Here is a 12,500-nt window from a genome sequence, read left to right as displayed (position 1 = left end):
TATATATATATATATATATATATATATATATATATATATATATATATATATATATAAAATAATTCCACTCATATCATTATAATACAGAATACCCAAAGTAAAAAAGACAATCATATCAATATTGTTATTACACAAGCTTATCAATAACCTCCCTTGGGTTGCGCGCAAAACGGGCCTTTCAGGCGGGATAGGGGTAGGAATAGATATTCCTTCCACCCTTGATTTTACTCTTCCCGGTTTATGGCACAATTTTGCAACACAACTCACCACCACCGTTTTCCCATTTTTAAAATCACTACTTAACTACATTTATAACTATCAATTAGTGGTCACTATGCATTTTCCCAATAATATAGCTTCCCGCCCTTCTCTAATAACTTTAACTAAGTATAAGGTATTCACATCTGAACTTTAATCCCGTAGCTATTTGCCCTTTGAGAACCGCCCCAGTCCCCTCAACTAGAAATCATATAAATACATCAGTAATACAGCATCCGCCTGACGGATCACACTTGACCTATTTAACCATTCTCTGTTGGTTTTTAGGTTCACTCAGCAGTATGTCATGCGTATTGCTACACACAGCAAAATTATCACAACACTTTACTTCAGTATATTAAGCACCCACATAAGAACGCATTGTTATCATCAAGTTTATTTAGAACACGTCAAAAGAAGAAATGAGGTCTGTTTAAAACAACAAACAACTACTACAACAACAATACCAACAAAATTCCTACTTATCAACTCGGGGAATGTTGCGTACGCAGGGGTAAGGGGGTACACTCAGATTGACGCTTTTGAAAATTACCTCTTCAGGAACCAAATGTATGTGTGCCTGATGATATTCCGATACTGTTCCATTAATAATGTTTTGTACCAATACTGAGTTAGATTTAACCATCTTCACTCTGTACAGACCCAAATTCGCTGGCTCTATTTTGTGTTTCCTAGGATGTCATCGTTTCAAACACACACGCTCGCAAACAAATACCTTTTCCGGTGTGGTTTTGAACTGACCATCATACTTTGAGCTATGTTTTTCATTAGCCCTTTTCAAAAAAAAAAGAAAAAAAAACTTTCAGTGGTGTTCATTAATCTCCTTAAGAGATTTAGTAAATACACTCAGCATTGCTCAGTTGAATAGTTTGGCAATTGTTGCAAATTAATCAAGACCGTATATAGTGACACAGGATCCTGTCCATACACAGAAAAGAAAGGTGTGTCCCTGAGCGAGGCATTGAATGCAATGTTCAAATCTAACTCAACCGTAGGAAGCATGGCGTGCCAATGACGTTGGTCATCAGCCACTAAGTAACTTAAAATTCGTACCACTTCCCAATTATGAGATTCCACTAAGCCATTAGCTGAAGGCTTATATGCTGTCACTGAAAAGTGTTAAATTTTCATCAAGTCTGTAACTGATTTCATCGCCTTTTTGATAAACTCGAGACTATTATCACTTGTAAAAACTTTTGGGCATCCAAACCTACTAATGAGAGCGCACAGCATCTAGGCTAATGAATTTGCTGATTTATCCAACATTGCGTAGTTATTAGTGTAACGAGTAAATGCATCCACAAATACACATATATACTTATGTTGTGTTATACCAATAGGAAATGCTCCTACTATATCTATATACACCCTATGAAATTTGATAGGAATCACAGGCCAATTTCTGTTATTTGAAACAGTTACAAGAATGGAAAAATTTTATTTACCTTCCTATAGATCTTTTCATTCCCAACCAAAAGAAGGATTCACGTGCTCTCCATAAATGTCCTATCAATTCCCAAATGCCCTGCATACGAACTTGCATGTACAATGTGGATGGCTCGATTAATTAAATAGGGAGGAGGAACTACCCATGCACAAAATTGCTGTCCCCTCTTCTTGTAAGTACAATATAAGATATCCTTCTCTATAAAAAAAATACTTACGAGGCACATTCACAAACGATGGACAGCTATCTGATTCCCCTTTAATCACTCCTCACACTCTTTCCATCCATACCTCTTTTTTTCTGTCCCTCTCGGACTTCCTTTATGCCCCAACCGCCTAGGTCCATCACTTATGTATCATCAGGGCAGTTATTCTTGACACCCCGGTCATGTCCTCTGTCACCCACACACATTCATGTTCACTTTCCCTGTCTCCTTCAGTCGCAAACAAATCCACAAGCTCTCTCTCTCTCTCTCTCTCTCTCTCTCTCTCTCTCTCTCTCTCTCTCTCTCTCTCTCTCTCTCTCTCATTCGTGGCTCTCATTTCCAGACTGCTCCTCCCTTGAATTCAAATCCCGTTTTCTATTTTGATTGGGTCCCTCCAAGTTTTGGGTTTGTTTTTCATACCTCTTTTGTGCCCTAGTAGTTACTCCCATTACTGTAGCTTTAGAGAGGATATCAGCTACCTTGTTAGCTTTAACTTCTATGCGGTCAAATCCCTTTATGTTGAACACTAACAATCTTTCAATCTATCTCTCTTGTCTAGACATCAAGTCTCCCTTATAAAATAAATCACGTAAGGGTCGATGATTAATTTGCAACTCAATCGGCTGACCTAATAAAAAGAGCAGACGGCTCTCTAGAACCCAAAGAATAGCCAATGCCATCCCAATTGAATGTACTTTAATTCTATTCTGGCCCTTTTAATGCCCTGGAATCAAAACAAATTGGTCGATCTTAACTCTAGTCCTCTCATCAAGAAATTACGCCACCAATAGCTATGCTACTCGGATTTGTTGTCTCTAAAAAAGGCGATCAAACCTAGGATATACAGGTAACTCATCGCTAGTTAAGGCAGCTTTCAAATGAATAAAGGCCCTTTCTTCTACTCCCAAATTTATCACTTTTTATTTATTAAAAGCATCTAATGGCCTCGCTATTTCTCCAAAACCTCTTATGAATTTATGGTCATACCTTGCGAGGGCAAGGTACCCAGCTATATCCTTAGTGTTACATGGCCTGGGGAAATTTCTAATAGCTTTCACTTTACTGGGTTAGGGTTTGGATACCTTCTGGGGTTATTATATGACCTGAAAATAGGACCTGTTTACAGAAAAATTTGCACTTTGATAAATTTATTTTCATACCATCAAGACGCAATGCTTCTAAAACTTTACGAATATTGTTATTTTCTTCTGCCGTTTCCGCTGTAATGGATATCATCTAGATTTCGTCCGGATATTGTCTAGAAAATTTTGGCAACTTAAGGGAGAGAGCATAGTCATCATTACTCTAAATAAATGACGATGAGCATTTTTAACCCCGAAAAGGAGGAAAATTAAACTGAAATAGTTGACCGTTAGCTATAAATGCCGTTTTGCATTTACTGTCTTCCTGAATGGATATTTGATTGTATCCAGATTTCGAATCGATAGTTGTGAAATGTTTACTATCACGTATCTTCATGAGTAATTCTTCAATCAGGGGCAATGGAAACGCATTGTCCTTAGTGAATGAATTCAACTTGCTATAATCAATACACAATTTCACCGAACCACAATTTTTCCTAATTGGTGCAATTGAAGAAGCCCAGGGTGATTCACTCTCCTCAATAATTCCTTGTTCCCTTAATCTACTAATTTCCTTTTCTATCTCTCCCTGGAAATGAATGTGTATCTTATAAGGCGTTGACCTGAAGGAGCCTGCCGAGTTTCAATGCTAAATGGAAATCTATCAATCCTTCCCTGTGGCTTGATTCCAATTGCAATTACATCGGGATAATTTTCAACAATGTTACTAACTACATATTGATATTGTGATGGACATAGTTTTTGCTCTTGACTAATAAATTTCCGAGTGCTTTCGTCTGTGCGGGCTGTTGTGGCTCTCAAGAACACATTATTAGCAATTTCACATCACTCCAATTCACACAGAGAATCACTTCCTAACACAACTCTTTTTTTGACAAATTAACTATTGTAATAACCACTCTGTTCTCTTTTTTTGGGCTCAGGCCATGTCGTCCTGATGGAAGTTCCTATTAGGTAGCTTTCTAGGGTATATTTGACTACAGTGATATTCCCAGAGAATTTTACCATAAGGTATCCAGAATTCTAACTCCTGGAGCCAATATCCCTAAATAATCTCACAGGGATAGCGCATAATATCAGAGGACGTATTCTTGACGCATTACATAGCTATCTTCACTCCGAACAGTATTAACGCTTCGAGGGGGTACAGTGACAAGAATCTGAAACGAGAATGAAAAGAGAGCCGCTCATAAGGCATCTCTCCTATTCCGTTTCCAGTGTGTATCTGATGAAGGCGGTAGCGCCTTCTTTATTCCTTGTAGCGATACACGAGGTGTTACAGATACTGTACTATAGGGAGGGGTCAACAAGCCCTTTTATAATAAAAGGAAGGGCGGGTTCATCAGGACGACATGGCTACCTCACCCAAAAATAGATTTTTCGCTTCGCTCAAAATCCGTTTTTTTTGGGCTCAAGCCATGTCGTCCTGATGGGAGTTTACCAGACCATTACTGTATCTGTGGATTCTCAATCAGTGCCGTACTCTCAAGAAAGTATTTTCCGGGTCCGTCTAGACCGGGGAGATCCTTGAATGGGGTAGTCCACTCATTGGTGCCCCTCTCCCCCACATTGCCAAAGTCTGAAGCCTCTTCTTACCTGCTGACTTCGTTCTCCCCTCCCCTGGTTTAGAGGTTGGTGGCTGCCTCACATTGTTTATGTTCTCACGGCTGCCACCTTTCCGGAATCGGGGCAGTTATTCTCCGTCACTTTTTTTGTTTTGTTTGCTAAACAGTCTAGAATGTTTTATATGGCCATCACTACATTTGCTAAAGAGCAATTATCATCGAAGAAATAACCACATAGATACCGGTTTATTAAACTGTGAATATGCTTATGGGCAATTGCTTTTTTATCGCCATCTGGGAGACTGAGACTTTGTGTAGCAAGCAAATCACAATCTCAAAAAATACCAGTTACAAAACGGAGAACTGACTCACCCTCCTTAATATTTGGTTGAAAATTTTCTTTCATAACCCCTCTCCTGGCATCGGATAAAGTATATTTCTCAATTAAATGTCGATTTATTTCATTGTAACATCTTAAACTGTCATGTGGCCAACACATTACCTGCGTTACCGGTACATCTTTAAGCAATCTAATTACTTTTATTGCTTTTTATCTATCTGACCACCCATATTTGGATACTTCAAAGTCTTTCAAAAACACTTCGATCGATTGAAACTCTTCATTAGGCCGTTGATCATCAAAATGCCTAACACTGGCCTAGAGTTATGGCTATTTTCGAGCAACAACATTTTGATTTTCAGTCAGTTGTGCATGTGTGCTTTCGATCCTTGGGCCCACAGCCTAATCAAGAATGGACTAGGATGGAGATGGAGCAAGCTTCCACCATCATTTCCTCAATTCTTCCAACACTCCACCCCCTCATTGGAAGAATATACCTTAGAACTCTTGAGCAAACAGGTTATAAGGAGAGCAAAGTCCATCAAATTCCAGGAAAGGCTGTTTTGTGTTCGCAAGAAGGACTCAGACAAACTCAGAGTCATTCTGGACTTGTCACCACTCAACAAGTTCATCGAGAACAGCAAGTTCAGGATGTTAACCCTTCAGCACATAAGGACCCTATTACCAAAAGGGGTGTACACAGTCTCAATAGACCTGGCAGATACTTACTGATCTCTCCCAGTCAGCCACCCCCTTTCCTCCTACCTAGGATTCAAGCTACAGAAGAATAAGTATGTCTTCACAGCCATGCCCTCCGTACTAAACATAGCCCCAAGGATCTTCACGAAACTTGTAGACCCAGTCGTTCAACAACTACGCCTTCTGTAGCAGCGTACCTGGACGACTGGCTGGTGTGGGCAGCATCCAGGACGGATTGTCTGCAAGCATCTAAGAAGGTGATCCAGTTCCTGGAACATCTGCTATTCAGGATCAACTTCAAGAAGTCTCGACTCTCTCCAGCTCAGGAGTTTCCATGGCTGGGAATCCATTCGAACTTGAAGTCACACCGCCTCTCCATCCCCCAGGGAAGAGGAGAGAGATTGCAGGGTCTGTCAAGAGACTACTGAAATCCGACAGGATCTCAAGACGCCAACAGGAAAGAGTACTGGGCTCTCTCCAGTTTACAGCAGTAACAGACCCAGTGCTAAGAGCACAGCTGAAAGGTACGCCAGGAGTCTGGAGAAGATATGCATCAAACGCTCGAAGAGATCTACAAAGACCGGTACTGACCTTACTGCGATCACTTCTCAAGCTGTGGTCGAAGGTCAAGAGCCTAACGAGGACCGTGCCCTTGCAACCACCTCCACCATCAGTAACCATCCACGTGGATGCCTCGAAGGAAGGATTGGGAGGTCACTCCCAGCAAAGGAAAGCCCAAGGGACTTGGTCATCCCTGTTCAAGACCTTTCACATCAATATTCTGGAGGCCATGGCTGTCCTCTTGTCATTGAAAAAACTCTCCCCTCGCAGATCAGCCCCCATCAGGCTGATCTTGGACAGCGAAGTGATAGTGAGATGTCAGAATCCACAAGGCTCGAGATCGCCCCACATCAACCATGTAATGTTAGCCATCTTTCATTTATCGAAAAAGAAGAGATGGCACTTATCAGCAGTCCACCTACAAGGGTTCCGCAATGTGACCGCGGACGCCCTATCCATGCTAAAGCCGATAGAGTCAGAAAGGTCCCTAGACACAGACTCATTCTCCTTCATCTTGGAACAAGTCCCGGAACTGTAGATCAACCTCTTCGCGACGAGCGACAACAAGAAACTACCTCGGTATGTAGCCCCATATGAGGACCCTCTTGCGGAGGCGACGGATGTCATGTCCCTTGACTGGAAAGAATGATATTTTTGTTCATATCCCTTTAACTCTCTATACCTCTAATACGTAAGGTGAAGGATATCAAGATAACATACATAATGATAATGATGATTGTAATGAAATGTTATCATTAGAATAATTTCAACCCAGGTTAGCAGAATTTTGAAATAATCCAACTCGAGGTACGAGTAAATTGATATAATATTGACAATCTATCAATTTTGTGTCATATATTTTGTCATTCCTTTTTACTGAACCTGTGTAAAATTTCGGTTTTCACTCATTTAATGGAAACTCAACTGTAATGATGCATTTATTTTCTCTTCATGGTCTTTTTGTGATTGTAATTGTAAAAACACTTGATGTTAAATTTTGGAGAAAAATAAGTATTTTGAATTATAAAATGGACAATAAAAGTATAGCATTCTTACGAAAAGGGCTATAAGATACGGTATTTAACAACTAAAATCAACTGGAATATTACAAAAATCACTTTTTGTTCTGATTGGCATAGCATGTTCGATGTGTCTCTAGTTTACTGAAACTAATCCATTATATATCTAATTTCATATGTTTCAAGTACTAAAGCAACATGAACTCGCTTTATCAGGTAACAGCTTCTTTGGATGGTATGACCAGGAGCTTTTAGCACTTAAAGCTAATATTTATGGTGAATTAGACTCACTTATCACTGAGTGAGGGTAAATGTACCAAATGAATAAGAGTTTGGTTTGATTACTCTAGTAGACTAAAGTCATATTTTCGTCAGTGCTAATGGTTTTAGTCATGGAGCAGATCAAAATTCGATTTACATCATCATACAACTGAAAGCTAAAAGACCTTACTTTGCAAATAACATAGTTACTAGCCCGTGGAATCTGCTCATATTATTTTCTAATATAATTGGATATTTTACTGATTTGGTTACGCTTAATTTCTGATAGGCTATGAGTCAGACCCCTCAAACTTGACGGGTCACTACCATGCAGATGGAGTAAGGCTCACTGATTTTTAGGAAGATATATGTCCCTAAATATGAAAAAAAGGTATAGTAGTGTATAATTCTCGGCCATCCCTGTGTTATCACTCGAAATATTATTATATGCCTGTCTCACTTCCACTATTATGCAATAATTTGCATAGTAGATGCCAACTAATATAGTAAGAATATAGAACATTAGTGTGGGATGTCAAGAAAATGTTCAAATAATACAAAAAGAAATGTATCATATATAGTGAAAAAGCGGAGTCAATTGCTTAGAGTTCAGAATTCACATTGTGTGTTTTTGTTAGCGTTTTGACAATGAAAAACTCCTAGAGTAATACTTCACTCCTTCTCAAGGAACCACAACATTAGAATTTATTTACTTAGCAATCTGATATTGTGGTTGTTAGAACACATATTTTTAACCATGCCTCCTAATTTTGATATTTTGGAACAAATTATAGCGTTTGATCGTTTTAGGATTATTTGTCTACTTTTGGTAACTCAGTGATAGTTTGGTTTAACTATGCATTATGAAAAAATGAAGAAATAAGTATGTAACATACTAAGTGCAATATTTAAAAAATCGAAACATCTAAATATATTTAAAATAGTGGGTAGCCTTGAATATTATTGGTATCTGCATTACCCAACTAAATTGTTATTTCTTTTATTTTTCCAGGTGATATAGTCTAGTTGCTAGTAGTCTAGTACACGTGTTAAAGGAATGGTAGAAAAAACCAGAGATAAGGCCCAAAAAGCCAACTGAGAGACATTGTTTAACTCACAATGAATCATTGAGTATTGACCAAAATGAGAAACTCACTAGTTCACAAAATTATCAATCAATTTAAAACCTTACTGAATGCAGCTCAAGTAAGAGACCATTCGCCTATACTTGACATTGCTAAATTGCTAACAGACAAAGAGATTCCACTCATCTTCTACCATTAGAAAAGTAGAAGCATTTTTACGACGAAAAGAGATCTGGACGTCATTGAGCATATAACAGATCCAAGCTCATCAGAGGAAGATGTTGCTGTGTGTTCCAAAGCTAGGAGACCGGCAAACCAATCTTCATCAAAATCACGCGTCTATAACCACCATATATTATTTTTCGAAAATTCCAAGAGATAAAAGGAAAAACTAGTCCAATCTGTGGACTTCAGATCAGACCAGGCTCTTTGAGCTTGTGCAACCTGCAAGTGTGACACTAAGATCTTTGCCAAACCGATTAGAGACATAGCTGCTATTGAAGCACATTATCATGCTTCCTGCTACAGGGACTACACTAGCTTGGATAATAATAATAATAATAATAATAATAATAATAATAATAATAATAATAATAATAATAATAATAATCTCATGGAGATAAGAATACCAACTCTGGAATCCAATGAGCGAAGTCAAAATGTAAGACAGCCTCCCTGGAAAAGGAGATTGGAAGGACAAATAACAGAGATGAGGGCTGACTTGAGTAAGCTGAAAGATATGGCAGAAAACAAATTGAGAAACCAAAAAATACGCGCAAAATTGAATGATGTATACAAAGTACAAGAGAAAGGCTTGAATAATATCATTGAAGATCTAAAACAAAGAATAAAGGCTAAGGCTCATAAAATCCAGAGATATGTAAACAGAAATAAAGGATATCAACAGAATAAACTCTTCCAAACAAATCAAAAACGCCTATACAGCCAACTAAAAGGCGAAGATAACCATCAAGAGAGCCCAGAAGCTGAACCATCTAAGAGACTCTGGGAAGGCATATGGAATAACCCAGTAGTCCACAATAAACACGCAGAGTGGCTACAGGACATCAAAAGGGAAGAAAATGGAAGGGTTAAGCAAATATGCGCTGATATCACAACTGAGGTTGTAAGAAAACAGCTTAGGAAAATTCCGAACTGGAAAGCATCGGGCCCCGATGAAGTTCATGGTTACTGGCTCAAAAACTTCAGAGCCATACATGAGAGAATGGCTGAACAACTCCAGCATTGTATCCAGTACCACCAAGCACCTCAATGGATGACCACAGGCAGGACTTGTCTAATACAAAAAGACAAAAGTAAAGGTAATATACCAAGCAACTACCGACCAATTACCTGCCTACCAATAATGTGGAAGCTCCTAACAGGCATTATCAGCGAACGGCTGTACATCTACCTAGAGGAAACAAATACCATTCCCAGCCAGCAAAAAGGATGTAGGAAGAAATGCAGAGGCACAAAGGACCAGCTCCTCATTGACAAAATGGTAATGACAAACAGCAAGAGAAGGAAAACCAACCTTAGCATGGCATGGATAGATTACAAAAAAGCCTTCGACATGATACCACACTCATGGCTGATAGAATGCTTGAATATATATGGTGCTGAGGAGAACACCATCACCTTCCTCCGGAATACAATGCAAAACTGGAGGACAGTGCTTACATGCTCTGGAAAACAGCTTGCCGACGTAAATATCAGGAGAGGAATCTTCCAAGGGGACTCTCTATCTCCACTACTCTTCATAGTAGCTATGATCCCCATGTCAAGAGTGCTAGAGAAGATTGAAGTCGGGTATCAACTCAAGAAAGGAGGCAGCAGAATTAACCATCTAATGTTCATGGATGACATAAAGCTGTTCGGGAAAAATGCTGAGGAAATCGACATGCTAATCCAGACTGTTAGAATTGTGTCAGGAGACATCAAGATGGAGTTTGGGATAGAAAAATGTGCTCTAGTTAGCATGGAGAAAGGAAAAGTAACAAGAACTGAAGGGATTAAGCTACCAGATGGAAATGTCATCAAAGATATAGATGAAACAGGCTACAAATACCTCGGTATAATGGAAGGAGAAACAATAAAACACAATGAAATGAAGGAAATGATTAGAAACGAATACTCAAAGAGAATGAAAGCTATACTCAAGTCAAAGCTCAACTCTGGAAACATGGTGAAGGCCATAAATACTTGGGCAGTGCCAGTAGTCCGGTACAGCGCTGGAATAGTGGAGTGGAAGAAGTCAGAGCTTCGCAATATAGATAGAAAAACAAGGAAGGTATTGACTATGTATCAAGCTCTACATCCAAGAGCCAACGTCAACAGGCTGTATATACCTAGAAGTGAAGGAGGAAAAGGTCTAATAAGCATAGAAGACTGCGTCAACATCGAATGCAGAGCGTTAGGCCAATACATAAAGAACAGTGATGACGAATGGCTAAAGAATGTATGGGATGAAGGCTTAATAAAGGAAGATGAAAATCCAGAAGTATACAGAGAAAGGACAGGAAAGAAGAGATTAGAAGAATGGCTGAGCAAACCAATGCATGGGCAATTCATGAGACAGACTGGAGAATTAGCCACTAAAGAATCATGGCAGTGGCTACAAAGAGGAGAACTGAAGAGTGAGACAGAAGGAATGATAATGGCCGCTCAAGATCAGGCCCTTAGGACAAGGTATATTCAGAGAGCAATAGACGGAACAAACATCTCGTCAAAGTGCAGAAAATGTATGGAAAAAGAAGAAACTATAAATCACATTGCCAGTGAATGCTCAGCACTTGCTCAAAACCAATACAAGAAACGGCATGATACGGTGGCTAAGGCTCTCCATTGGAGTCTGTGCAGAAAACATCAAATACCATGCAGCAGCAAATGGTATGAGCACCAGCCACAAGCCGTAGTAGAGAATGACCAGGCGAAGATACTCTGGGACTACGGCATCAGGACGGACAGGGTGATACAAGCACATCGACCAGATGTTACTCTGGTCGACAAATCAAAAAATAAGGTATCTCTCATAGATGTTGCTGTGCCGTGGGACTCAAGAGTGGAGGAAAAAGGAAGAGAGAAAATAGAAAAGTATCAAGATCTGAAACTGGAATTGAGGAGGCTATGGAACATGGAAGTGGAAGTAGTGCCCATAATCATAGGAGCACTCGGGACAATCCCAAAGTCTCTGAAAAGGAACTTGGAAAATGTAGGATCGGACATAGCACCAGGATTGGTTCAGAAAAGTGTGCTACTTGAAACAGCACACATAATAAGGAGAGTGATGGACTCCTAAGGTAACTGGATGTGACCTGGAATCCCACACTATAAATTACCAGTCAGTGATGACTGTGAATAGCAAAAAAAAAAAAAAAAAAAAAAAAAAAAAAAAAAAAAAAAAAAAAAAAAAAAAAAAAATAATAATATACCAACAGTCTTTCTCACAACAAGTAATCGGTACACTAACTACCCCTCTCTCTCTCTCTCTCTCTCTCTCTCTCTCTCTCTCTCTCTCTCTCTCTCTCTCTCTCTCTCTCTCTCTCTCTCTCTTTCTCTCTCTCTCTCTCTCTCTCTCAGGATTTGGAAAAAAAATAAATAAAAATAAATAAAAATCCTCCACAGGAAGAAATACAAATTAAATTAAGAGTAATTAGAAGAAAAAAAAACTGTATTGGAATCAGCATAAAAGATAGGTGGAAAGGTTCCTAAACAGGATCAAGGAAAACTATCAGAAAAGACCAAAAAAACCTATTAAATAAAAGATTAGTAATGAGGGTAAAATCGAAGAGAGATGAAATGGAATTAGCAGAATTATCAAAAACAATAAACAAACTATAAACTCAAGACATTCGTAGAAACAATCAGAAGAAAATTGAGGAAACACTAAAGAAGTGAAAACGCATCAAATTGATGAAAAGAAGTCCAATGAAC

Source organism: Palaemon carinicauda, chromosome 33, assembly GCF_036898095.1.
Source record: "Palaemon carinicauda isolate YSFRI2023 chromosome 33, ASM3689809v2, whole genome shotgun sequence".
Classification (NCBI taxonomy): domain Eukaryota; kingdom Metazoa; phylum Arthropoda; class Malacostraca; order Decapoda; family Palaemonidae; genus Palaemon; species Palaemon carinicauda.
The sequence above is the reverse complement of the archived record's forward strand: the minus strand, read 5'-3'. Positions refer to the sequence as shown.